General features: G+C 36.3%; 1 protein-coding gene across 5 annotated transcripts in view; it reads left to right on the forward strand.

Annotated features, from left to right (window-relative positions):
- GRIK2 (glutamate ionotropic receptor kainate type subunit 2) overlaps positions 1-27,752 on the forward strand; it is a 605,654-nt gene that overhangs the window by 245,187 nt on the left and 332,715 nt on the right. The gene's annotated exons all lie outside the window — the stretch shown is intronic.

Here is a 27,752-nt window from a genome sequence, read left to right on the forward strand (position 1 = left end):
CCAATGATGTCATTTTACTATTTATAAACACTTACATTTCTGCAAACCCAGTTAGCTTTCTTTTGATTAAAAATTATTATGTTACAAATATTAAATTAAAATCCAAGACACTGGTCCTTTATCTATATTAATATGATTTTCTGGGCTACTTTTACAACTAGAGATTCCTGGGCTAACTCCTAGGATTTAGAAACTCTCGGCTTATACCCAAGGTCTTACGATTGGACTAGTCATTACTAGAGTTACCAATATCTGATTATCTCTACCTCTGGATCCGCAGATTGCAGTTCCCTGATCCTCCAAGTTAGTTGTGGCCACATGCATTGCTTTAGTTGATGAAACATGAGCAGTAGTGTTGCTCATTTCCAGGTCTTTTGCCTGGCACTAATTTTCCAGCTTACTCATTCCTTGTCAGAGCAATTGCACTATACGTTCAAAGCATCCTAAGATGCTGAGCTGAAATACTGAAGATAGCAGCCATGGAGAATTATTTACATCTATAGCAGACCTTGCTTTTATGAGACATACAATTTTCTTCTATTAAATCACTGTGATTTGGGGGTTGATTTTTCCTACAGCATGACCTAGTCTAGTAATCCTCAAATTTTACTGTGCAATAAAATAATTAGGAAAACTAGTTAAACACACCTGGCTGCTCTTAATCCCAGCTTCTGATTTAGTAAGCAGAGAATGTGTCCTGGGACTTTTCTTTCTAATCAATTGCCAAGTGATAATGATGCTGCTGGTTTAGCAACCACACTTTGAGAACCACTGATCCATCTTAACTTGAATAATATGCAAACTATTATATATTAAAAAATAATTGTTGGTAAGTGAAACTTGTTAATAGAATAAACAAAGCATCACTTTATAGATAAAAACAATTTATTTTAAGCAAACAGAATAAATTATAGTGATTTAACATTGTCAAATTATCAATTACTTATTAAAAATATTCAGTTGTGTGAACTTCCATGCTAAGTAGTTTTAATTATGTTAAATATTCCTGTCCTTAGGGTAAAACAGTTTTGAATTCATTTTAATATAGAGGAAGAACATTATACTTTAAATATAGTAAAAATTGTCAAATATAAATTAATAAGATTTAGAATAATCTACCATTTATATAATGATTTATAGTATCCATTTCAGCAAATTTATAAATAGTTTTATTTTTTAATTTAACTTTAAAAGAATTTTTAAAAAAGTACTAATTGTGTGACTAATGCTTCTGATTTGTCAATTAAGCATATTTTAAAATCTCCTGTTCCATTTTCACAATTAACTTTTTATTCTTTTATTCAATTGAAATAATTAGGTTGGCATTAAAGAAAGAAAATTAAGTTAGTCCTTGAAATCTTAACAGTAACTTGTTAATTACCCTATTAATTACACAGTGAAAAATGACAAGCTATAATTTCCTTTCCTAAAGTATGGCTGAAGGTCAGAGAGCTATCTTATTGGCATATTGAGACCAAAGCAAATGAGGCATTATTTTTCTTTTAAGTACCATCAGATGTCACTGGAAACTTTGCCAAGAAACTAGATCAATATTTTAAATATAATCTTTAAATATTGTAATACCTATTCATGAAGGAAACGATACCTGTTATACATTAAAAAGTAACATGACGCTCAACAGCCAAAAAACAAATGATCCAATCAAAAAATGGGGAGAGGACCTAAACAGACATTCTTCCAAAGAAGACATAAAAATGGCCAACAGGTACATGAGAAGTCATGAGGGAAATGCAAATCATATCCATAATGAAATATCACCTCATACCTATTAGAATGACTAAGTGGTGGGGGGTAGGCAGAGACAAATGTATTTGAAAAATTAAATAAAATAAATAAATTCTATCAAAAATAAAAAAGGATGACTATTTTAAAAAAGGCTAGAGATAAGTGTTGGCAAGGATATGGAAAAATGCGAATGCTTGTGCACTGTTAATGGAAATGGAAGTTGGTACAGCTGCTATGGAGAAAAGCATGCATATTCCTCAAAGAATTAAAAATGGAACTACTGTGTGATCTACCAATCCCACTTCTGGATATGCATCCAAAGGAAACAAAATCAGGATCTCTAAGGCATGAACTGTACTCCCATATTCATTCCAGCATAGTTCACAATAACCAAAATATGAAAACAACCTATCACTCCAGCATTATTCACAATAACTGAGGGATAAAAACAACATAATTGTTCATCTAAGCATGAGTGGATAAAAAAGATATGGTATGTATACCATATTTTATACTCACACATAGTGGGATATTACTCAGCCGTGAGTAGGAAGGAAATCCTGGCATTTGCAACAACATGAATGGACCTTGAGGGCATTACAAGTGAAATATGTCAGAGAAAGTCAGACATTGTATGATCTCACTTATGTACAGAAGCTAACAAAGCTTAACTCAGAGAAACAGAGAGTAGAGTGGTAGTCGACCAGGGGTTGGTGGGTAGTGTCTGGGAATATAATGTATAGCATGGTAACAATACTGTATTATATACTTGAGAGTTGCTAAAAGAGTAGATATTAAGTGTTTTTACCCCCTTCCCCTCCAAAAGAAATGGTAGTTGTGTGAGGTGATGGAGTAATAGCTAACCCTACTATAGTAATCATTTGCAATATATGTGTATATCGAATTATCACATTGTATACTTAAACTTACACAAAATTATGTCAATTTTATCTCAGGAAAGATGGAAAAGAAGTAATATGACAAAGATATTTGCATTTATATGTGAAAAGAAGCTAAATCTGAAGGGCACTGCCCAGATCTTAGCTATTACACCTTTGAGAAAGGATTTCCTATACCTTTAGCCTACAGCAGAGATCAAAGAGCATTCACAGAGGTTATAGCCAAATCAGAGATATGTAGAATGGTTTTCTCTTCCTATTAAAACATTAATCTTGAAAAAAAAACTTTTTTTAAGAGAGTGGAATAAATTTATTCAGAGAAAATTTTACATAACAACCACCTACTGTGATAGTGTTTATGTAATTATGTATTTATTTTATGTATTACAATTTAATTTATTGCTTCATCATTTAGGAAATTAAGATAGCCCTACAAGACTTTGTAGAACCGACTTCATTTGTAACTCTGTTGGTAGTTAGTTTAGAGATAGACTTAAACTTCTGTGCAATGTTTAGTTGTAGTTGTCTTAAAACATGTATTAGATCATCATAATGTTCCACTCAGATTTTTTTCAAATTTTAATTGTGGTAAAATACGCACAGCATAAAATTTATCATCTTAACTACTTTTAAGTGTAAGGTTCAGTAGTATTAAGTATATTTACATTGTTGTACAACCAATCCCCAGGACTTTTTTTATCTTGCAAAACTGAAATTCTGTACCCTATATAAACTCCTCCCCATTTCTCCTCCCCCCAGTTTCTCATGATCGCCAGTCTGTTTATTGTTTCTCTGAATTTGAGTACTCTGGACACCTCATATAAGTATAATCATTCAGTATTTGTCTTTTGCAACTGGCTTATTTTACTTAAAATAATGTCCTCAATATTTATTCATATTGTATATCCAAGTGTCAAAATTCCCTTACTTTTTAAAGACTGAATAATATTTCATTGTATCATATATGTTCATCACATATTGTTTATCATTCATCTATCCATGGATACTTCCACTTTTAGCTATCCTTACAAAAATTATTGAGGTATAATTTACATACAACATAGCTGTTCAATGATATCTTTGAGATCCTGTTCTTAATTATTTGCTGTATCATGTGATAATTCTATGTTTAATTTTTTGAGAAAGCACCCTACTCTTTTCTAAAGGGTATATACACTATTTTACCTTCCCACCAAAAGTGGATGTGTGTCCTAATATTTCCCACATCCTAGCCAAAAGTTGTTATTTCCTGGTTTTGTTTTTGATAATAGTCATCTCGAATGGTGTAAGGTGATATTTCATCTTGGTTTTGATTTATATTTCCCTAATGATTAGTCATGTTGAACATGTTTTTATATGCTTATTGACCATTTGTATATTTTCTTTGGCAAAATGTCTATTCAAGCACCCTGCCCATTTTTAAATTGGTTGTTTTAATTTTTTGTTGTTGGATTGTAGATGTACTTTATATAACCTGGAGATTATCCCCTTATTAGTTATATGATTTAGGGATATTTTCTTTCGTTCCATACATTGCCTTTTCATAATGTTTCTTGTGTCCTTTGATGCATAGAAATTTTTTATTTTGTAGTCAGTTTATCTATTTTTACTTTTGTTGTCTGTGTTTTTGGCATCATATCCAAGGAATCTTTGCCATGAGACATTTTCCCTGTTTTTTATAGTTTTGCATTTTACATTTAGATCTTTGATCCATTTTAGTTAATTTTTGTATATGGTGCAAGGTAAGGATCCAACTTTATATTCTTTTGCATGTGGACATCAATTTTCCTAACACTGCTTACTGGAAAGAATGCTCTTCTCCAATTTGAAAATCACTTAACTATATAAGTTGACACTTTATTTCTGTCCTGCCTATTCCAATTTATTGACCTGTGTTTATGCTAGCACTATACTGTTGTGACTACTGCAGCTTTGCAATAAGTTTTGAAATCAGAAAATGGGAACCAAAAAATCTGTTCCTCTTTTTCAAGATTGTCTTGACTATTCACAATCCCTTGAGATTCCAAATGAATATTAGCATGGACTTTTCTATTTCTGCAAAAATGCCATTGGGATTTTGAAAGGGATAGCATTAAATCTATAGATTCCTTTTGATAATGTACTAAGATTTTCTAAATACAGGAAAATGTGAGTTATATTAAGGTATACTTTAGACATGCTACAACATAGATTTTTCAGTTTATTAGCCTATCTGATAGTCAGTCAACTAACATAATGCCTTTATGGACTTCAAATCCCCAAATAATATATGTGGTACTTCAGCTAGATTTCATCATTCTTCTTTTTAAGAAAAAAATTATTGAGGTATTCTTGATATACATTCTATTAGTCTCCGATATACAACATAGTGATTCAATATTTGTAAATACTGCAAACTGATTAACCGGTTAGCATCTGTTATCATACATATAACTAGTTTTCTTGTGATGGGAACTTTTAAGAGCTACTCTTTTAACCATTTTCAAATATGCAGTAAAATATTACCAACTCCAATCACTATGCTGTATAACATGTAACATGGCTTTATTTATTTTATAATTAGATCACTGTTCTTTTTTAAATTGGGCTCCCTTTTTTTTATCAGTTCCAAAAAATAAATGGAGGGAGGTCATTTCTCATTAACTCCTACAATATTATATTTAATTTGAAGACATATTTGAATGCAAGTGTTATGTTTAAAATCATTTTTCTCTTTTTAAACTTATTATATACTGATTTTATAAACTAATTTCTTATCAAGCACTTTCTTGGCCAAAGAAGAATCCAACACAAGTGAGATGTTTCCTATTCTCCAAGAACTTAAAGTCTGGGGTGGTAAATAAATTATGATATAGTATGCTAAGTGTCAAAGGAGAGCCACATAAATAGGATATGGCAAAACAAAAGGTAAGAACAAGGAGAGCAGCTGGAAAAAGTAAATATAGATGTTAAATTGGGTCTCTAGGCAAGTTAACGGTAGGTAGGATAAGATATACAATGATACAGAGCTATAAAATAGTATGGTGAATTTGACACCTCTACTGTGGTTGACATACAAGAGCATGTCAGGTAGGAGTGCCCAAGAATCAAAGCAAGTAGGTTAAAAGAGATCATGAAGGGTCTGGCATGTCCTAAAATTAGAACATATACTCATTTAGGAATTAAGGAGAGTTAATCAAGGTAACCTTGTGCAGAGAGCTGACCCTGCAACTGGAAATGCCTCAACATCACTGTACAGGTTGCAGGCAAAGTTAGTCCCCAGAGAGGGCACAAGGCACATACTTGGTTTGAGCTTCAAAATGTTGGTTATTTGGAATTAATGAACTTCTTTTAAAAATTTACATAATTAAAATTTAAATAAGCAAATTAAAAAATTTATAGCATATTTTAGAACATTAAAATGTTATTAAGTTTTGTAGTTATTAATGCTAGTCACCATATACATCTGGCTTTGCTTTCAGACACAGAAAATTGCATTCCTCTACCCTCTTTGAAGCTAGGTAATGGCATGTAACTTTCTTTCACTAATGAAATGTGAGCAAAAGTACTGAATTGCCTCTTGGTGCATGTTTTAAAATCCAGTAATCAATTTGTCACATTTTTTCCCCATACCATGATGACGATGTGTCCAGACCCGGGTAACGACGATGTGTACAGGCACCTTACTAATCCATGTTAGACAAGCGGTTGGAGAGAGAAATGCGCTTGCATGTTGTTTAGCCACCAAGAATTGAGGGCTGCTTTTATTACAACATAACTTAGTCTATACTGACTGCTAGAAAAAGTAAGGTATATTGGCCATAAAGTAAAAAGGCTTGATAACAAAGAAAGGAGAGGGTAAAAACTTAAAATCACCATAATTTTATCAAAAAGAGGTACAGGCTATTGACTATTTTGATATTTACTTCTTAAACTATATTTACTGTTATATTGATGTTTACTTATTATATCGATTAGCAACTTAATTGTGACCAATATTCACTCTCCTGAAGATAGACACTATAATTCTCTTACTCAGGAGATTAGCTTTTCTATCAGTAACTTATGTTATGACCCAACTTGTCATCATGATACTATAGGTTTTTGTCTGCAAATGAGTTAACTGGCTATCATCTTCTCCCTCAGATGGGAAAACATGATGTATAGCAGTGTCGTTCTGCTTCTCACAAGTGACAATATATGTAAAATAAGTGTCACATGGTAAGCCAGGCAATAAATACCAGAGGGGCTGGTTTTATCTTTTTAAAGGTTTACTTATTAAAATTTAAAAAACAAAACAAAACCCTGATACCTTCAAGATATGAACCATTTTTGTTCAACAAAACTGCCCTCTCCTGGCAGAGTAGCTCAGCTGGTTTGAGCGTCATACAGGTATGCCAAGATTGTGGGTTCCATCCCCATTCAGGGCACTTACAAGGCTCAGCCGATGAATGCATAAATAAGTGGAATAACGAATTGGTGCTTTGCTCTCTCTCTCTAACATCAATTTAATTTTTTTTAAAATACAAATTCTGCATCTCTCTTATGCAAGTAAATGTTATGTTGCTCTCTAAAAAAGATATTGACTTTTGGGATAAGTTAAATATTTGCTTTATAAAATTGACATAAAAATGTGTGATATTTTTAAATCCTGAAATACCTTGCTTTTGACTAGCCCTTTTTGTTCCTCTAAGAATTTTGATGTTACTATATACTTATTTTGAATATTAATAGCATGTCTGCTCTCCAATGTCTCTCTAATACTAAGGTGAAATATAAAAATTCAGCTTTGTTTTTAAAGCCTTATTACAAATAAATGATATTTACAAATCTTTATTATTATTATTATTATTTAGAAAACCTATCACAATCTAGTGCTTTGGACAGTATTTTCTATTTTTGCCATTTCTTTAAATTTTATTTAAAATTTACATCTGGAACTGTCTACTTTAAGAGTTTTCATTTATTGCTTCTCTCCCCAATAAGCTGTTCCAGGGAATTTGCCTTTCCTGCTGCGCCCTCACCTCTGGAACAGATGCTGGGTCACAGTGAATGCTCAGTGCATATTTCTTGAATGAATAAATGAGTAAATACTATACAGTTATAGGTCCAAGAACCTATATTTTTGACGCAACGACATCTCCCATTTAGATTTCAGAGAAAAGGTGATGTTATTTTTTTATGATTTACTTACAATTCTGAATGTCTAGTTGAGAAAGTGCAAAATTTATCTGTGTTGATTTTTATCTAGTTCATTCATACCTGCTAGCCTTCTAATAAAGTAAAAAGTAAACATAATTACAAAGGATCATGAGGAAACCTTAGTACCTCAGTGGGTGGTGAAAATTCATCTTGACTGTAGTGATAATTATGATATTAAAACTAATCAAATTAGAGTCTTTAAATAACACTTTAGAGAAAATCGAAAACTAAAAACAGAAAATACTGACATATGGACTTGCTTTATGTCACAACTGCAACATTTTTGTAAACATTCTGCTGCTACACTTAAAGATTTGCGAAAGATATCACTGCAGAAAATTGTAGATGACTGAGATTCTTTGTTAGTAGAATACATTAAATTTCCTGCCAGATAGCGAAATTAAAACGGCTACATTTTTATCTCAGTCAGTATTTTCTTAAAATTTCCAATTTTCAAACAGGAATATATGGAAAGGAGAGAACAGAGACATTTGAGAAGAAATGATCTCATTACAATTAACGGGGAGAAGAGAGACAGGAAAGATACAATGCATGAGAGAGAAGCATTGCTAACGATCATCATAACAACCGCTGTTGAGAACTTGCTGCATGTTGGTTACAATCTACGTACTTAGCATGCCTTCCTCATTTATCACAACTTTGTTTTATTGCTCTCATGTAGACAAATGTGGAATCTGTGTTGTAAAGACATTAAGGAACTTGTTCAAGGTAAAATACTTCTTTGTCAGAATCAGGATTTGGATGCCAGTGTTGAATGCAGCTCTTACCTTCTTCACTACAATTCTCTACCTTCAACACAAGTAAGCAGATACCAACAAACCACAGCTAAGGAGTGATGACAAAATGAAACAATATTGGAGGGTGAGGAGGCACTTAGCAGCTGAAACTAAATGAGAGTTCAGGGTCCACAGCTCTCTATGCATATCTTTACATGACCAAACTGTGCTGTGAACAATTGACTTCAGGTAGAAAAATGGTCAGACCTGCAAAAAGCATTAAACAAAAGTAATAATATGATATCATGTTTGCAACTTTTATACACTATGCATTTCTGAGGACCCAAAGTTTTCCCCAAGGGTATAGAAGTACACATTAAGCCAAGGTTTTATTTTATGAGACATAAGAAACTGCAGCAGACAAACAAAAACAGGAGATAAGCAGAGATGAGTAAATGGTATATAGTGTCTCTAGTTTTACAGAGGATAAAGATTTTATCTGAAGCAGCAGACTGTCACTATAAAAAGGATGCATAATGTTCCTCATACAAATCACTAAGTCATTTGCTTTTTTATTTTTTATTTTTTTTTTTACTAAAGATGAATGGCCTCTGCCATACAGTAAAAGGGCAGACAAAGTAAAGTTATATCATAGAAAAATCTACCTAGTGGCAAGTATATAAAGCATTCAGCATGGGAGGCAGAAGACAGCATTGCATATCACTGTGATGTGCTAAGTGCCAGTCTCAAATATTCATGGCTTAGGCCTGAGTTTCTCTTTCTTCAAGAGATTTGCATTGGGCCCAGAGAGTTCTTTGTTGTGGAGGGCTGTCTTACACATTGTAGGATGTTTAGCAGCATCCTGGCCTCTATCCACTAGGTGTCAGTAGCAGTCCCCACCCCCAGTTGTGAAAATCAGATGTCTCCAGACATTTCCAAATGTGTCTTGGAAGTAATGTCACCTCTGATAGAGAACCTATAACTTAGAAGCTATACATAGGCTCAATACAACTAACGTTGGGCTAAACAGTGTCTTTATTCATAGATCACATAAACATTTGTTAGTTACCTACTAAATGACTATCACCATTCCAGCTTCTTAGAGTACAAAAATAAAGGGCATGTCTGAGATTTGAATTAAACCAAGGACACATTAATTATTCATTCATTCAGACTCTCCAAAGTTTACTCTAGTATTCTGTTAGACTATCAGGCCACAGGTTATTACCTCATATCTATGTAGAGATACTTTCAATGTGTTATCATGGTTTTTCTGGGAAATGGATATGAAAATTAACTCTTAAAGTATTTTTAGTGTTTTTTAAAGTTATGAGCCAAGATACTATTGAATATTCATAATGAAAAGACATGTGGTAGATAAACTAAGGCTTAAGTGCACAGCTATAAGTATTATTTATCCACCTGTAATTCTGTGTACTTACTGTTTGAGATAATAATTATACCTTTATTTGTTTCTATTCTTAGAGGACTTTAGGAGTTACTAAACATTTGGAATAATTACAAGAACTGTTCTCTTTCTAGAAGCCCCTTTCTGACTACCTGACCCTTCTCCTTTCCCTCTAAGAGGGTAGTTCGGATACTGGGATAAAAAGCAAAGAAATAAATGAGCAAGTAATAATAGCTCTAGAAACTGTGATACATATTTTATTTTTGTGATTTTATTTAATCTTTGCAGGAAGCACAGTGAAATCACAGAGAACATGGAAGTAAAGAACTTAAATCACTTGTCCAGAGTCACACATTAATTAGTAGCTATGTCTGGCTAAATCTAAAGTCTATACTTTTACCCTTTTAATGCATTGCCTCTGAGCCACCATAGATAGCGGTAATATTCAAAATGTTTAACAACCAATTTCCTCATAATTAGAGGTGTTTACCAGCTAAGATCAACCCTGACTTTCATAGATGATCCCAGTCTGCATCCAAGCGCAAGCCGCATTTGAGCTTTCACTTGAAGGCTCTTAAATATTAGAATTGAATATCCTTCCTAAACTACTCGGGACATCCTTCTCATGATGAACTTGGGGATTTAAAATTTATAGCAAACAGGCAAATGAGTTTACAATGTTCAAGGTATTGACAGGGTCACCATGATTCAGGGTAGGGTCAGGGAAATCAGCTAAGAGCCAAGGGAGAAAACCCCGAAGATTTGCCCTGGAGCAGTGATGGCTGACACTGGGTAGCTGAGAAAGGAAAGGAAAGGAAAGGAGAGGAAAGGAAAGGAAAGGAAAGGAAAGGAGAGGGGAGGGGAGGGGAGGGGAGGAAGTGATTGTGAGGAAGAGGAAGGAGCAGCAGAAGTAGCCAGCCAAAGGGTTCTCGGTGCCAAGGCTGAGCAGAGGTCACACTTTAGGGCTGTAATGAGAGCAGGTGAGAAGAGATGCCGGTGAGGGCCAGATTTCCCAGGATGGTCACGTATTAAAACCGACTCAGCACGCCTCGACAAGCTCTGAATCAGGACTTCCGAGGAGATCCAGACAAATGACTATTTCCTTTGACCAGAGCAACCTGAAAGCACTTTGGACCCCCTTCCTAGAATGAATTCAGATACTTAAATTCTCCTTCACCGTCAAGAGCACAGAATATTTCAGACCACAACTAAAGAGTGAAGGTTTAAAAGAAGAGGAACCGTATTAAAAAACAGTTAGTAAAGGTAGCAGTCTAAATGACCAGAAGCATATCTTTCTCTGTTTTACTAGAAGGAGAGAAAAAAGCATGCAGTCCACTTGGTTCCCGAAGGGCCAGCTAAGTCACCAATGAGAGGGAGAGGATAAGAAGGGAGACTTGAGGCAGAGAGAAATTTTATCCATTTCCTTCTCAGCCTTAACCCTAAACAGCACCTGAGAAAATACTCAGTGGTCAAAGAGAAGCTGTGCCCAGACTGTTTCAGCTCACAACGGGCTGTGCTTAGGAAGAGCTGGTGCCGGCTTGTGGGTGGGTACATTAGCAGGAAGGCAGCCCAGCCGCAAAGGCAAAGTCAGTCAGGAGCGCAGGGGCTCTCTGAGGAGACTGCAGCCTGCACTTCACAGCATCCGCCGCCCCTCTTTGCTCCATTAGAAATAATCTCTCCTAAGTGGCCCATCAGCAGTGCCAGCATGATTTTTTCACATTTACTAAAAGCTTTTCCCTTGGCCCACTTATATTTTTTTCCTTTTGTTTCTAAGTAACTATTTAATTCCCTCCCCTCTTTATTTTGCAGTTAACTGACTTGAAACATCTGATAGGAAATGGTGCTTATGGACTCATTTGCCCTGTCCTCTACATCCACCGCCAGCACCTGGTAGCCGCCACTGCAGGCACATTCACCGGAGGCCCATTAGTGGGGCATTGTTTTTGCACTTTTGTCAACAAAGAAGAAAGAGACCTCCAGTTGGAACAAAGTCTTTGTTTTATTTATTTATTTATTTATTTATTTATTTATTTATTGGAAACAAATGGTTTCCTTTTAAGTTCAGAAATACAATGGCATTCGGGTCCTAAATTGTTTGCATCTAAAATGTTTTCCTCCCATCTTCACTTTCCTAGATTATGATCAATTTTTCCCCAGAATGAATTATTCAAATTGAGCCCAGTCTTCCGAATCCTTACAAAAAAACGATGTCTTAGCACATTACGTCTGTTCTACTCACTTATTACTTGGCACATTCCACTTGGTACTGGCAGGCATTCTTTTTTTCAACGTATAATTTATTTCTCCAAATAGACTGCAAGCTTCTCAGCTTCTCAAGATTAAAGGCTATGGAATTCATTCATTCATTCAACAAATGTTTAAATGTTTTTGAGTATCTGCCATGTGCTAGACATGCTCTAATCACCTGAGATACATACAAGAAATAATCAGATACAAACCCCTGCCTCCATGGGGTTTATATTCTAGCGAAGGGAGACAGAAAATAAGTAATCAGTGTCATAATTATGTAAATTCCAGAATATGTTAGAAGGTGATACGTACAACAGAAAAAAAATAAAGCACAGTAGGAGGAATCTGAAGTACAAAAGGAGAAGACTGCAATTTTAAATAGATTGGCGGGTCAAGGTAAATGAGAGAAAAATCCTTGTGGATAAGTAGGAAAACAGCATTACAGGCAAAGGAGATATTCTAAGATAGAAAGTTGAAGAATGGATTTGTCATCAACTGGCTCTGGGAAGACTACAGATGCTACAGAGAGTACAGCTTTGAATAAGTTAAGTTTTGTGTATCTACAAACACCCAGACAGAGATGTGATGGAATAGGCAGCAGGATATAGGAGTCTAGAGATCCAGGAGGGTCTGGGCTGGAATATAGTCAATATATTTCAGGGTCATATGAAAACCATGGAACTAGGTGAGATCACCATAGGAGTCCGTGTAAATAATTAAAATGAGAGTGGGGTTGAGGAGAGATGGGTCTGTAAGACAGAGAATGAAGAACATGGGGTGTCCTTTCACTGAAGAGAGGAAATGCTATGAAAGAAACAGGGAATGATATTGCTCATCAATGAAATGAAAGCCGAGACTTGGCATGAAATTTACTAACCTGGAGGTCACTGGTAATCTTAAGAGCAGTTTCAATAGAGCAGTGGGCACAAAACCATAAATGAGACAGGGAAGTGGGGAATCAGAAACTGAATATAGACTACTCTCGCAAGAAACTTTCTTATAAAGGAAAGCAGAGCAGTGAGGTGATAGCTGGTGGAGAAATTAGTGTGAGAGAAAATTTCCTTAAAATTAAATAACAGTGTGCTTATATCCTGAAGAGAATAACAATAGAGAAAAGAGATACTTGAAAATGCAGAATGGAGAGAATCGTGGCCTGTTTGTAACAATATGAAGGAAATGCTATTTTTTATTGCAGCTAACATAGCAGTTTCCCTGAAGGAGAGACCCAATTTGTGATTGCTTTGATAAGCTCAGGAGGCAGGTAGATCTCCAGGGCTTCTCTGTTAGCTGGTTCAGATTGAGAGAGTTTCTGTTTGCTATAGGAAAGAGGGCGAGAACTGGACAGTGCATGAAGGGAAGAGCCAGCAACGTTTAGGATGGAGACTGTTGTGTCACATAATCAAGAAGCGAAACTTGGGGATTTTTGGAAAGTGCTGTGTCTTGTAGTATGCCTCCTCTCCCCCATCTCTACCACTAATTTTTTGGTAAAATCTACAGTTGTAGGTTTTCTTTAGGAAATGTCAAAATGTGCTGAAAATTGTCTCCAGGTTGTAAACAGATTTAAAGAGTGAACGCAGAGCATGCCATGGAAGGACATATTGAGATTCCCCAGCTGATTTTCTCTGCCAGACCCCTGTCATCATTGCTTGCCCCAGGCAGCTCTCCTACATTTTATGCCAAATTACCCACTCAGAACATTATACACGCCTAATTCTTCAAAGTCCGGCCTGGTAACGTAGACTCCAAACTCCTCACTTACTTACCTGCTTGACTCCGACTTTCTGAGCTTAGCTAGGGGGAGCCTCTCTTTACCTTCTCCCCACCGAGTCACCTCTCCTATTTTCTCCCTGTTCAATGCCAGGAAAACAGAACTATTTGAAGTTCCCCAAACCCACCATGCTGCCACCAATACCTCTGTGTGTGAAGTTACCTGACTTATTTCCTTTCCCTCCAGAAGTCAAGCCTCCCTCTTTGCCTGTTTAACTTATGGTCCTTTAAAAATGTCATCTAAAACATTCTTTTATGAGACAATTGTCCCTACTCACATGGTAGTACTTACATTGCAATTGGTAGTTAAACACTTGTCTCTTCCATTTAACTGTGAGGTCTCTATGATCCTGGTTTCCTCTTAGAACAAGGTCTGTTACATAGTAGCTTCTTAATAAATATTTATCATAAATTGATTGAATATCTAATATCAAATTTGTCAACGCCAAGTCAAGTAGCTCAGCATTATCCCTGCCCTCATATAAGTCGGATTTAGAGTTCATCTGCTGCTCTAAAGTCAATATCATTGTGTCTCTGGTACCCACAACTATACCAAGTTACAAGTGGAATCCTAATGTTTTGTTTGTTTTATGTTTTATTTTTCCCTCTCAGCCCTCTTTTGGAATTAAAGATTGATTACCCTTGAATTATAACTAATTTGACAGGGTTCTAACCTCCAGCTTCATTTTTTATGCTATTCTCTGATCTCTCCTTGTACACTTCCAGCCAGTACAACCTTTTCACAAGTGGGTGACTGGCTTAGGATCTCTAGAGCCTGAGTGGCCAGCAGAGATTGCATAGCTCCTGCTGCGACTGCACTGCTCAGCCATAGTCGTCACGTACCCTGTGTCACATTCAAGACCAACATTAGCCCACATGAGAACAAGCTTTATGATGTGGATTCAGGCTTCAAATAGGAGGAAGGTCCATCCTACTATTGCATTACCTCAGCCATGTTACTTTCAACTTACGCTTTGTTCCTTGCCTGCCCACCCAAAGTGTCAGTCTGTCTCATGTGTGAGGCTTCTGTGCCATGTGTCTGACACGGACTTGCCGCTGCTTCTACCTCCTGAACCAACCTGCATGTCCACCTTACTCCCCCATCTACCTCTTCTCTGAAATCTCCCTCAGTTCCCTCTCTTTGCCTTGCATGCTCTCTGCTCTTCTCTGTTGATAACTTCATGTTTTTTTTTATTGAAGTTTTACATTTTATCAAGAAGTTAGAATTGCACATGACACGTGTGGGGATTGAAATATCCTGATGTTATTAACTTTGGCTTTGGATACTCTGAGAGCTATAGCTAAGGAACTTCAGATGACAAATCAGTGATTCTCACACTTAGTTCTAGAAGTTAACAGGTTTTTTTGGGAGGGGGTGGCACCGATTTTAAGATATTTATTAAATGCCCGTTCTTTTCCCTAAGTCTCAAGTTCATAGGTTTCCTTCAATTATCTAAGATGATTTAAACATTTTCATTCAGCAAAATTATTGAGAGCATTTTATATCTGAGCACACGGACTACAGAGTCTGTGTTCTGCCCAGAAGGTCTGATACATGAACTTCTGGTAGAGTACGGATTTTTTGTAAGAACTTATTTCACCTATCATGTAAAGGGCTAAACATTCCTCTTAAGGTAGTTCATTATCTATTCTGACAGGTTTGGCAAAAAGAAACTGAATAGCCCAACCTAACTGAACTGATTTTTACCACCTATTCTTGAAAACAATTGCTCATAAGAAAAAAATAAAATTGTACCAATGAGTACAAATTCCAGCTCTGCCATTTGTTATTAGATTTAAGTTTTCTTCATTTGGCTCAAATCCCTGTGTCTCATTTTCATATATATGGAAATTGTATATGTAAAACTCTCACAATTTTTATGAAAAATTAGTAAAATGCATTTTTGTACATAGTAAGTGATCATAAATATTTCAAATATCATTTTTAAAAATTGAGTGGCAGAAAAAGAAAAGAAATAATTATCAGGTTATTTTTTAGTTTCTATGCTTAGAATAAACATCAAAGGACCGCAAAGGTGCAATTAAGGGACCAAGCCATAGAGACGGCAAGATAGCCTCATGTTAATGAGAAATAGGAGCAAAGAACAATGTGTAAATATTCAAGATATATGTGTGTTTGGAGGTGAGGTGCTAATTAGACCCTGTGTTCAACAATTCTATTTGGAATGACAATAAAGGATTACTTAATATCAGTTATATGGGAGGCTATGCAGTGCATAAGCTTATTGTTTAACAAAGATTTAGCAGAAGACTCCTTTTTCCTCTTATTAAGACTGAAAAAAATTTTAGTTGACTAAAAGGAAAGTTGGGAGGATTTGAAAAGCAATAGAAATGGACAATTAGAATCAGAAAGGCAGCAAAGAATAATCTCAAGATAATAAACCTAAAAAAAAGTTTAACCTCTAAAAATATTTTTCAGTAGAAAATTAAATATAAGATTTGTGATTAAATACAATAGCAGATTTTATGTTTGTATAACAAATACCTAACAAATAGAATAGCTTAACTGCCAAAACTCATTATTAGTGGACAAAATTTAAACCACAGCACAATTCAATGGACTCTATAGGTGTCATTGTCACTGATGGAAGTTGGAATTCAGTTCTTCGGATACAACTGGAAATCAGCTTGCCCTCTGAGAGTTAAAACTGTGAAGTCAAAACATAATGAATGAGAATGAAAAGTTATAAAGCTACCTTAAACGACAGAATGCCTCCCTTGTAAGCCAAGGTTTGATTATCTCATGTTTCAAGGTGTTAATACACTGAAAGAAAGAATATATCCATTTGAAAGAGGATTGATTAGACACTTGGGTTTCTTAGAAAGAGACTTAACACAGGAAAATGCAGATGACACATCTAAAGCCTGTTCATGGAAAATAGACTCTTAGCTGATTTACTATCAATAAGACCAGGATTATTGAACTCCCTGTGCCAAGGTTGAATACTGGGTTTGGAGAAATACTTCTACAGTTTGAATCTGGCTTTGTGACTGAACTAGTTATGGGATTTTGAACATAATCCAGGCAACAGTGTTTTCACCTCATCTGCAAATTGGGACTGACAGTGGTACCTCTTCACAGAGTTTTTATGGTTGACACACAAAACCGCAATAAATGTTATCTATAGTTATTATACTCATTGGGCCAATTCCTTCTGTTCTGATTCCAAATTAATATTAAGCAACCTTCAGATTACAATATGCTTTCTCATGTAATCTGAGAATTCAGTGGCCATGCAATTGAAGTGTTGCCATGCCTGTGACAGATATATATCTCTTATAAATTAATAGATTGGATTTTTAGTGTTATATGACATTTTCATGATCTTGATTAATGGGAGTCTATTATGTTAGCAATGTGGCATGTATTTCAGAGCAACCCAAAGGTCTTTTAAGCTAAAGTGAAAATTTAAAAATCCAACATGAATTTACTCAGTTAAGGTGCAGTTAAATTCAATGACTCTTCTTCATTATAAGAAATTCTGTTTCCAGGAAAATAATAGAGAATGCATACAGATGTGTGGTGGGACATTAGAATGCATACAGAGTGTAGAGAGAATGTCTCCTACTCTTTTCTCACTTATGCTGATAGAAGCTAAAAGACAAGAAAACCTCCTTTTCAGTAATATCTTGCACTATTTCAATATTCCTTAGTTTACCATCCCCAAACCTATCCTTAGAAATAGCATCAGACCTTTGAACAAAAAACTCTTCTTGATATCGATCTTCTTAATTTCTTCACTGATTCCACAATGGGCAGGAGCAGTACACCTCACTCCTCAAATCCCCAAGCTTCCTTACCCTCAGAGGTGAGGCCTGGGCAGTGTGGCGTTCATATCTTAAGGTCTCTGTTCCTTATTACAGTTGATTAGAACCAGGATTCACACAGGTGATGTGAACCCTTTCGCTCCAGAAATTTGGATTTCGGACCAAGATAAATTGGGACGTACATAAGAAGCACCCTTATAAGTGAATTTGAAGGGTGGCCACGTCTCCTGTGTGAACTGTGAGGCAGAGAGAACTGGACTTAGAAAGACAACAATGAAGCAGACACAGAAAAGAACAGAATTGTAGGAAAGGGACAGCTTAATACCCTTGTTTCTACTTGTTTCTTTTTGTTTTAATCATATAACAAAATGAACATATACTTTTTTTTTTTTAATTTTTCACATACATTTGTCTCCATTTACCCACCACCACTTTCCCCTGCCCGACCCACCCCACCTTCCCTCCTCAATCCTTCCCCACCTTGGCTTGGTCCATGTGTCCTTCACAACTGTTTCTTCATCTAACCCTTGCCCTTCCCCTCCCTGCTACCCCCCTTTCCTCTCTCCCTCCCGTCCTTCTTCTTTCCTCTTTCTTTCAATGTTGCTGGTCATATTTTCCTTGCCTGCTTGCTTTGCTGATTAGTTTCCACTTATAGGTGAGATCATATGGTATTTGCCTTTCACCATCGGGCTTATTTCATTTAGCATAATGCTCTCCAGTTCCATACATGCTGTTGCAAAGGGTAGATCTACGCATTTCTATTTGTAGGGAATGACTGAAGTACCACACTTGGGTTCCATGACACTACCTGACATTTTCTTATCAAATCTCCCTTTATGCTTAAGCCAGTCTATGAAATTTCTTTTCTTATAAAGTACAATCTGATATATACCCTTCAGAACTGGTCCTTACCTCAGACTGATACAGACTCACTTCCCACTATGTCAAGCTTATAGTTGATTTTCCAGCACTACCAACCAAAAAACCCACAGGACTTTGTGAACTTTACATACTGTCATATCAACATGCAATTTCTCTTCCACCAATACCCATCCATCCTTTTACACCTGCCAAATGGTTGCCCATCCTTAGGCATCCTATCCCTACCACTTCCATTACACTTGAGAGGCACTCACATTATTGCACATAATTCATTGTGGAGAAATGATTCACATGTCTTTCTTCACACTATCCCTTAATCACAAAGATGGCAGATATCTATTGTTTATATTTGTGGATTTCAGTTTTGCATTCCAAATTCAAAACACATAGTATGTGCTGTTACAGATTCCTGATATATTCACATTTCTCAACCTTTTATAAGATAAGATGTGCACTCAAATAGCACAATTGCTCAAAGCATTGGGGGTTAATGGTATCCCTTTCAGGGGCAAAAAAAGAAAAAAAAATCTGAGTTCCTTAAGAGTCACATTCTTCTTGGTATTTATATCAGCACATAGTTCTCGTGATTATTGTTGGTCATGGGCCCACCACATAAAGCTTCTTAAGCTGATTCATCAATGTCTACTTTAAATTATATTTGATGTATTAAGTGGCAGGATAAAATGAGTAACAGCAGCATCCTGGGATAGAGCCAGAAAAAAGAAAGAGCTGTGAAGAATGATTTGCCACTTTAAAATGGCACTGATATGGACACAAGTCTGGACTCAATAGCTGGCACCTAATCAGCCGCTGTTTGGAGAGCTGACGTTGGGTTGTCACAAGCTGACAGGGCAGTGAGAGTGACAGAAGGACAGGTGTACATCTGAGCAGAATTGTCTTGGGACAAAGGAACCTGCAATGTGGCCATTAGAACTGAACAGTGAGGTTTGCCAGCACCACTGGGGGCGGGTAATATTGCCAGGACAGCAGGGGATGAAGCATCTGAGAGGAATGACGAGGAGTGCTGTGAAGGAAGACGAGGGCAGCACAGAATCCCTGTTTGCCCACATTGGTCCTGGTTATTACTGTCCTGATCTGATTGCTACACACTTACATCCCTTACTTAGTCTCTCTCTCCGTTTCTTTCTCTCTCTCTCTCTGTTTCTCTCAGGCCCCAGTTTGGTGAAAAATAATACAATGATTTTAATTATAAACAAACATTGAATCAAAATATTACCAAACTCTGGTCACAAATCAAAGTGCAGCCATCCTGTTGAGGAAGTTTAGAGGAGATTGTCATGATGTGTATCAGGCTGCATTTGTATGTTTGTCCAGAATCCCTCTGAGGAAACTTTCTTAGTCTCTTTGGTTCAGGCAGAGTTCACTTTCCTTCCCCCACAACCCACTGATGCCTCCAACGCCAACCCCTCTACTCCTACCAGATAACCCCAATATGGGTCAGACGGAGTCTTTCTTAAGACTTTGACCGAGCTTTCAAGAAAAATCTCTCTTTATGAGTATGGGATCCCATTGGTTATCTGTGCCCTGGAGTAAAGATAGTAGCACAGAGGTAGAGAGAACTGAGCAACAAAGAATTCCTGCCTCTAACCCAGCCTGGAGTTTATTTTCAGGTAGAGGAGGCAGTGAGTTCCATTTTCCCCCAGTGTAGTGTGAATTAAGTCTGCACATCTCACCAAAAGAGTCCTGACATAGGCAGCTGCCTTCTCATTAAACTGTCCAGCTTTTTACCTGCCCAATCTCCTTATATCAGGCATAGGCCCACATTCAGCCACTGTATGAATAGGATAAATTAAAATTGGAAGATAGGATCGATCTGGGGCTGGGTCAGCCTAGCCTCTTATCGTGACTATGGTGCCCCCAGTGAGCCCAAATCTTGTTACCTTGGCTGGGAATCAGTCCCTAATGTGCTTATTCACTCATAAATTGAATGCAGCAAATTTTAATAGCAGTAAGCAAATAATTAAAATGCAACATTAATTCTATTGGCTTCTCACAAACTGAAGCCTTCTGGATAGAAGTGACCTGAACACATATTGAACTTAGACCCTGAGGCCTTAGAGGCCAAAGGATTTTAGCCTTGGCATAGTGAAAAATACTGTTTACTTTTTAACAACGGCATAATTGCTTTTCCTCATAGCAGTGAGAGAAGAAACAGGGAAATCATATTTTGGTATTGACTTTAGGAGTAACAGCCTGGCAGCACCTGCTTTCCAGGGAACACAGATATGCTCCATGTCACACTTCAAGGTGTCCATTTTCTGAGGAAGGCTGTGACCAGTTAGGAGCCTCATGTGGGTTGGCCTTACATCCACCCTTGGGCTAGTGTTGGACCAGCCCCAGCTCACGGTCGCAGTTTGGGCATTCTCTGTCCATTTTGTTCCTATTATCACTGTTGCCTCTCCCATGCTGAACGTGAGACCTCTCATTCTAGCCCTGAGACCTTGCCTAGCAGGACTGCCTTCTACTATCCTGTTTTTGGAACAACTTTCTTCAGATAAACTGACTGTCTGGAGGCACAATATCTCTTTCTGCTTCTCAAGGAAATCATGGGCTACTTTTATAACATACGTCACACTTTAAAATTTTTGGTGTAGTTAGTAAAGCCTAAGGTCTACCTATTTCCACTGACTATAGTTCTACCCAGCTGCTTAGTATTTGTGCCTGTGATAAAACTGTTCTTCATGCTCTTGTAGTCTCCATTCCCACTTTTCTATCACAAAATGGTCCACGACACTATGCTTACCAGACTTATGAAATGAGCTCCATAGTCAATGAGCTGCTACCAGAGGTGCTTGGATATAGAAATATGTAAGGGCAAAGCTAGGCAGACAGCTTTACAGTAACCTATTTGAGAGGTCAAAGTAGCTCAGTCCAGTGTGCTGGGAGTGGTAAGAGTTGGTAGTTTTCTGTATATATTTTGAGGGTATATCCAACAGGATTTTCTAATATTGGGTTGGCCAAAAATTGTTTGTTTTTCTTCATAAGATGGCTCTAGTAGTGCTTAGTTGCCTTTAATTTCATTTAAAACAATATTGTTAGATGGCATTGTGACAGTTGCCATATCAACATTCACTTAAACATCAAAATTGGTGAATTTTTATGTAGCCATTTTATTATTGAAGATGGAAGAAAATACACATTTTCAATGTATTATGTTTTATTATTTCAAAAAAGGTAAAAATATACCTGAAATGCAAAAAAAAAATAGATTTATGAAGTGTATGGGGAAGGTGCTGTGACTGATTGAACATATCAACAGTGGTTTGCAAAATTTTGTTCTGGAGATTTCTTGCTGGACAATGCTCCATGATCCAGTAGACCAGCTGAAGTTGATAGCAATCAAATCGAGACATTAATTGAGAGCAATCAACATTATGCCATATAGGACATAGCTGACATATATAAAATATCTGAATCAATAAAATTATTGGTGAAAATTAAAAATATGTCTTTTACAGAAGAATCTAAATGGACTTTTTGTCCATCCCGATACATTGGCTGTAAGGTGTGCTCAAAAGAGAAGAATCAAAGATGTCAATAGGTTTTTGGCCTGAGTACCTAAAATAAGAAGAGTTACCATTATCTTACACAGGGACAACTAAGGAAGGAGCAATTTTGGAAGGTGGGGAGATGAAGGCCCAAGTTTGGAATGCAGTATCTACTGTACACCAAAGTAGAGATGTTTCATTATTCAAGAGTTTTTAGGAACACCCTTACTTCTAACACCAACTGCAAAGTTTGGGGTCTATAAAACCACCTTCACTTCTGACAGCAATTTCAATTTCAAGGCTACCTAAGATCACCTGCAAGTTTGATAATTCACTAGAACAACTCACAGAATGACAGAATGCCATTATACCCAATATTGTGATTTATAACAACAAAAGTATACAGATTAAGACCAATCAAGAGAAGATACATGGGACAAAGTCCAGGAGAGGTCCACACTCAAAGGACCTCTCCCTGTGGATTTGTGGTCAGCACTAACTTTTGTACCAGCATTAAGTGAAAATATACATGGAGTGTTACCAACCAAGAAAGCTCACCTGAATCTTGGTGTCCAGAGATTTTACTGGTGCTTAGGCATGGAGACATGGCTGAGCCCTGGCCTGGCTCACCTGTAGTCTCTAGCCCCTCCAGAGGTTGATAACATCACAACTCAAATTCCCTAGCATACATCACTTTGTTAGATTATCCTATTAGTCCCAAGGCTCCCAGATAACATAGACCTTCTTATCATGCAGGACATTCGAAGGACTTAAACATTACTTCCCAGGAGCCTCTAACAGAGAGGCTACTTCACACAATTGTGAAGTATCAGAGTCCATTTAGGGATCTAGATTTCAGGGAAGTGTTCTGGCAAGAGATACAAATTTGGAAGTCATCAGCACATAGTTGGAGTATTAATTAGGTTCCAAGCAGGGAGCAGAATTTACTTAGATGCTTGGAATGATAGATTTTGATAGAGACCACTCACAAGACTTCAGGCAGTGTTCGGGGAGCCAACAAGGCCTACCGAAGCACACACAGGCCAGCAACCTCTGGCGTCCAAGAGAAAAGGAAATACCAGAAATCCAAGAGAAATGTTAATATGTGCCTGGCACAGTATTAAGTGATTCTTGTTTATTAGTTCATTTGATTTTTTTCCTTTATGTTAATAAATATTATCACATTCAGTAGAATGTTAATGAGGTGAGTGCGGACTGCCATTCCACTATATGGTTCAGAAATTTGGCAACGTGATCCAACTTATAATAGTGACCTTTGGGTTTCAGCTTTTCTTCATAACTTACCTGCTAATGGATACTCAGTAATTGCCTTTTAGTGATTTCTCCACGTAGGCCTTCCTGAAAGGCTTCTGCTTTGCTAGATCAGTGTTGTAGTATTTGTGGTGTGGACTTTACAAAGGACAGTAGAGCAAAGAGAAATAACAAAAGAATAGAGAAATAACAAAAACATCATGGTAAAATTCTCCTGGTGAGAGAAGTCAGCAAAGACGTAAACTGTATTTCCCAGGAAAACAGAATGTAAATAGAATTTCCCAGAGTAATGTGTGTGTGTGTGTGTGTGTGTGTCTGCCTGCATATGTGTGTGTATATGTGTATTTGTGTGAGAGTGAGTTTTCAGGATTTCAGAGTGTTTGTGAAGAAGAAAAATATAGAATTGTAATGAGTGAGTTCAGACTATAACTTTTTACACTTTTAAAATATTTTCAGGAGATTGTATGTCAGAATTTCTATTTGGACTCTACTTATTTGAATGCCTTATAGTTCAGGACTGAATTATATGGGCCCTGGGTTCAGTAGAGAGTATGATGCCTAAAATGTCTGGTCTGCACAGTATTCTTTTCCATTTAAAGCATAGAAAAGTTTTTCCATCAATAAAACAATGCAATGTGTAGGATTTGATGATATTAAAAATAAGCAGGAGATTTTATTTATTTCTTAGAATTTTCTATTTATTTCTAGAGAGAGGAAAAGGAGGTGGAGAAAGTGAGGGAGAGAAACATCAATGAGAGAGAGAAACATCAGTTTGTTGCCTCTTGGACATGCCCCAACTGGGGACGGAACCCAAGACCCAGTCATGTTGCTCAGACTGGACTGGGAATTGAACTAGCAACTTTTTGTTTGTGGACATTGCCCAAACAACTGAGCCACACCAGTGAGGGCAGCAGCAGATTTTAATATAGGGATAACATGATGCTACCATGCCTAGCCCACCACCCCAGGTCGAACCCCTTATTGAAGCATGCCCCGAACACAAATTCTCAACACAGTGTTCCCAATAGCCATTGACAATCAATTGACCCTGGCAAGCGAATTGAAACTCATTTGCCACTTAGATTACAATATATCAAGCGAAAATGTTTTTTTAAACATATTTTAAGTTTTGAAGTATTAGGCTCTAGCATACTTTAAAAATACAACAGATCTCAGAAAGAGAAAAGGCAATCCCTCTCTGGAAGGATACTGTTAGGATCTGGGGATTTTTCCAGGACACCAGCCATTTAATTTTACTTTACATATCTAGATTTTCCTCTTTGAACAGAATGAAACAGCTCTGGAAGGTCTATCTTCCCTTCCTCTTCTCCCTTCTTTTCCTATTCCTCAGTGTTATTTATTTTCTATTTTCCCTGTGCTGATGAAAAAATTCACCTACCCCGCCCCTCACCAAAATAGGAGGGCTCACAAAAATGGAGAATTTTTTTGCAGTGCCAATCTGCCTTTCCTTTCAGAACCATATTTAAAATTTTAAAATCATGATTAGCTTCCTTCTCTATATTACCAAATGTTACAAAGGCTATATAACTGGTGTACATATTCTATTTAGTTTTTATAAACACTCTGTATCACAAACAAAACATTCTGATAAAAAATAACTTGAAATGTTATACTCTGGCATCTCAATGAATTATCCTTTCTCAGCTGAAAAAGGGAGGGGTGATGAAACATCGAATGTAGATGATGAGTCATTTTTGAATCATTTATTATACGCTGCACTCTGAGGGGAGTCTGGCCTGCACAAAGACCGTATTAACCGAAATGATAAATAGGCCTGATGAGTAAGCCAGGTGGCAAAGCTCTAGTTTGTGTGGCTGTTCAAATCAATACCTGGGGGTGGAAGGAAACCTGGGACTCCCATCCTGGGGCTGGAGGGGCTGGGCCTGTAGAGGGGCCGTGTGATTGATCTCTTTAGGACGAAGTGCCAGCTGGAGTGTACACAAATGGCTCCTCCTGGATTCTCCTTAAAAGGTAAATTGATAGCAATTTTTGAAAAGAGCAGCTCAGACCTTTGTCACCTGTAGGCTTAAGATAAACTTTGATTTCAGCTACTATAAAATAATTGAAAGTAAAAAGAAGTTTAAAAAAATGTGCCCCCAGTGAATGATTTAGAGGGAATAGAACTCATTTACCAAAATAAAGTGATAATCAAATGTGCTGCTCTTCTTTGTTAGAAAATTTTCAGGAACCCATCTGTGCAGATTGTTTCTTTATTATTATCATTACATCAACTAATTACATTAGGGAAAAAGGGGCATTTTAATTAAAAGACTTTTAAGGAGTTATAATTCTACTCTTCCATTAAATAAGCAGGTGCTACATTTATTAAACTATTATTTTGAAAATTGTCCTTTGGAAATTATTTGTATTAATCACATTTCAACAGAACAGATTTTTCCTTTTTATTTTATCTAATAGATGGGTCCTTTTATTTTTCCATTTTGACCAAAAGACCACAGACAGGACTTAATGTAAATCATCCCAAACATTTTGAGAGGCTTAATATTTTTTGCTGAAAAGGGGAAAAAGCTCTTTCATTTTACAAAGTATGTATATTCATTTCTATGTGATGAATTTTATTAGAGTAATATTTTCAGAAATTGGCATTTTTAGAACATGATTAATTGCAGAGGGACATTGGGGAAGGTAAGAAGATTGAAAAAGGTCTTCAAAGGAAAAATACATACTTGAAATTGTAATTAAAAGATATTCCTTCTGTTGAAACCCATCTTCCTAAGGATAAAACCTCATCTACATACAGGGAAACTATACAATAAGTCATAATGATGAAGACCAAGAATTTAGAATGGAATATAGATTTTAAAAAGAAACAATATCACAGGCACATCAACAAAAGCTTAGAAGCCAAGGAAGAAGTCTAAGCACCTGGTACAGGAAATGATGGAAAGCCAAAATTTAAAAACCATGATGCTACTTTCAGTATTCAAATAGCTCTCTAGATTTCTTCTCTCTGATTGAAATATTGAACCACTTTTATTCCAAAAGCTGAATGTCAACAGCATTGTAGGAACAACTTTTGTATTAAAAAATTGCCAAAGTCAAACTGCATCTCACTCAGTTGAAGGCTGAATATATGCTATTATTCCAATCACTGTATTCATCAATGAAACAATGTCTGGTACCTAGGAGACATGTAGTAAATCTATATTGAATGAATGAATGAATGAATGAATGAATGAATGAAGACATTTCACTCAAATTCTTAAGTAGGAGAAGGCAGTTCTTAGTAGCAGCAGTTATTTTCTCAGCTCTTCAATATTATTCTCCAGGGAAGCTGGCAAACTGAAATCTGCTACATTAATGCCAGCAAGGATGTATATGTGTGAAGAGAATAAGTAAACATGTATTGTATCTGATGGCTCAAGGGAGTCTTCACATGAGCTCTTAAGAGACTTGAAAATACTTACTTGGCAGTGTTTTTACCTAGGGTGAACTTAAATTCTACCTATGTATTTTATCCTCCCAAAATTTATATTTTTGAGTCAGTTGAACTTTTTAAACTTAAAATTGCAGGGCTAATTTGTAACTAAATAGCTCCTTTCCTTTGGTAGTAAGTTCATCTCTTAAAAAATGGATTAAATTGTTGTTGTTGTTAGCTTTTCAGTCTAAATTAGTTTCAAATAACTTCTAAGAACAGATTGAATAATAAGCGCATTAAAGAAAACGATACTCTTTCTCTGTTAGCCTAAATAACAATGACACCTGCCACTTATTAGGATTCTAATATATGCCAGTTCCTTCTTTGGTATTTTAAATATTAATACATAGATGATTTTACCCTATTATAGAGAAGAGGAAAGCAAAATAAAACTAAGGGAGATATAATGCCTTGCGCAAAGTCACATAGATCATAGATTTTTGAATGGTTTAAATCCAACACCTAGGCTATTTCTGCTATGCTAGGGTAAGTCCCCTAAGTATACATTTAACTTGCACAAAATCTTGAGAAGTACGGCAGACAAGGGTAGCTTTCTTTTCTTTATTCAAATAAAGTTGTTATTGATCAGTCTGTCTTTATATAAATAATTTTGTTAGAAATAGAAATTTACAGTTAGGAAAAATTTAGATAACCTAATTCAATAATTATTAGACATTTTGGTTTTGCTATCACTTTACAATTTTAATAGTTTCTGAGGATATCTAAAAGCATGTAATATAATTATTGATAGCATATTAGTAATAACAAAAATCATAGCATTTAAAATACTTATTGATTCATTTAATAATTGCATTAACCACCTCATTATTCAAATAAATAGCGTTTATTTTA

Source organism: Pteronotus mesoamericanus, unplaced genomic scaffold (assembly GCF_021234165.1).
Source record: "Pteronotus mesoamericanus isolate MK-2021 breed Mesoamerican mustached bat unplaced genomic scaffold, CSHL_Meso_final contig_20, whole genome shotgun sequence".
NCBI classification, from domain to species: Eukaryota; Metazoa; Chordata; class Mammalia; order Chiroptera; family Mormoopidae; genus Pteronotus; species Pteronotus mesoamericanus.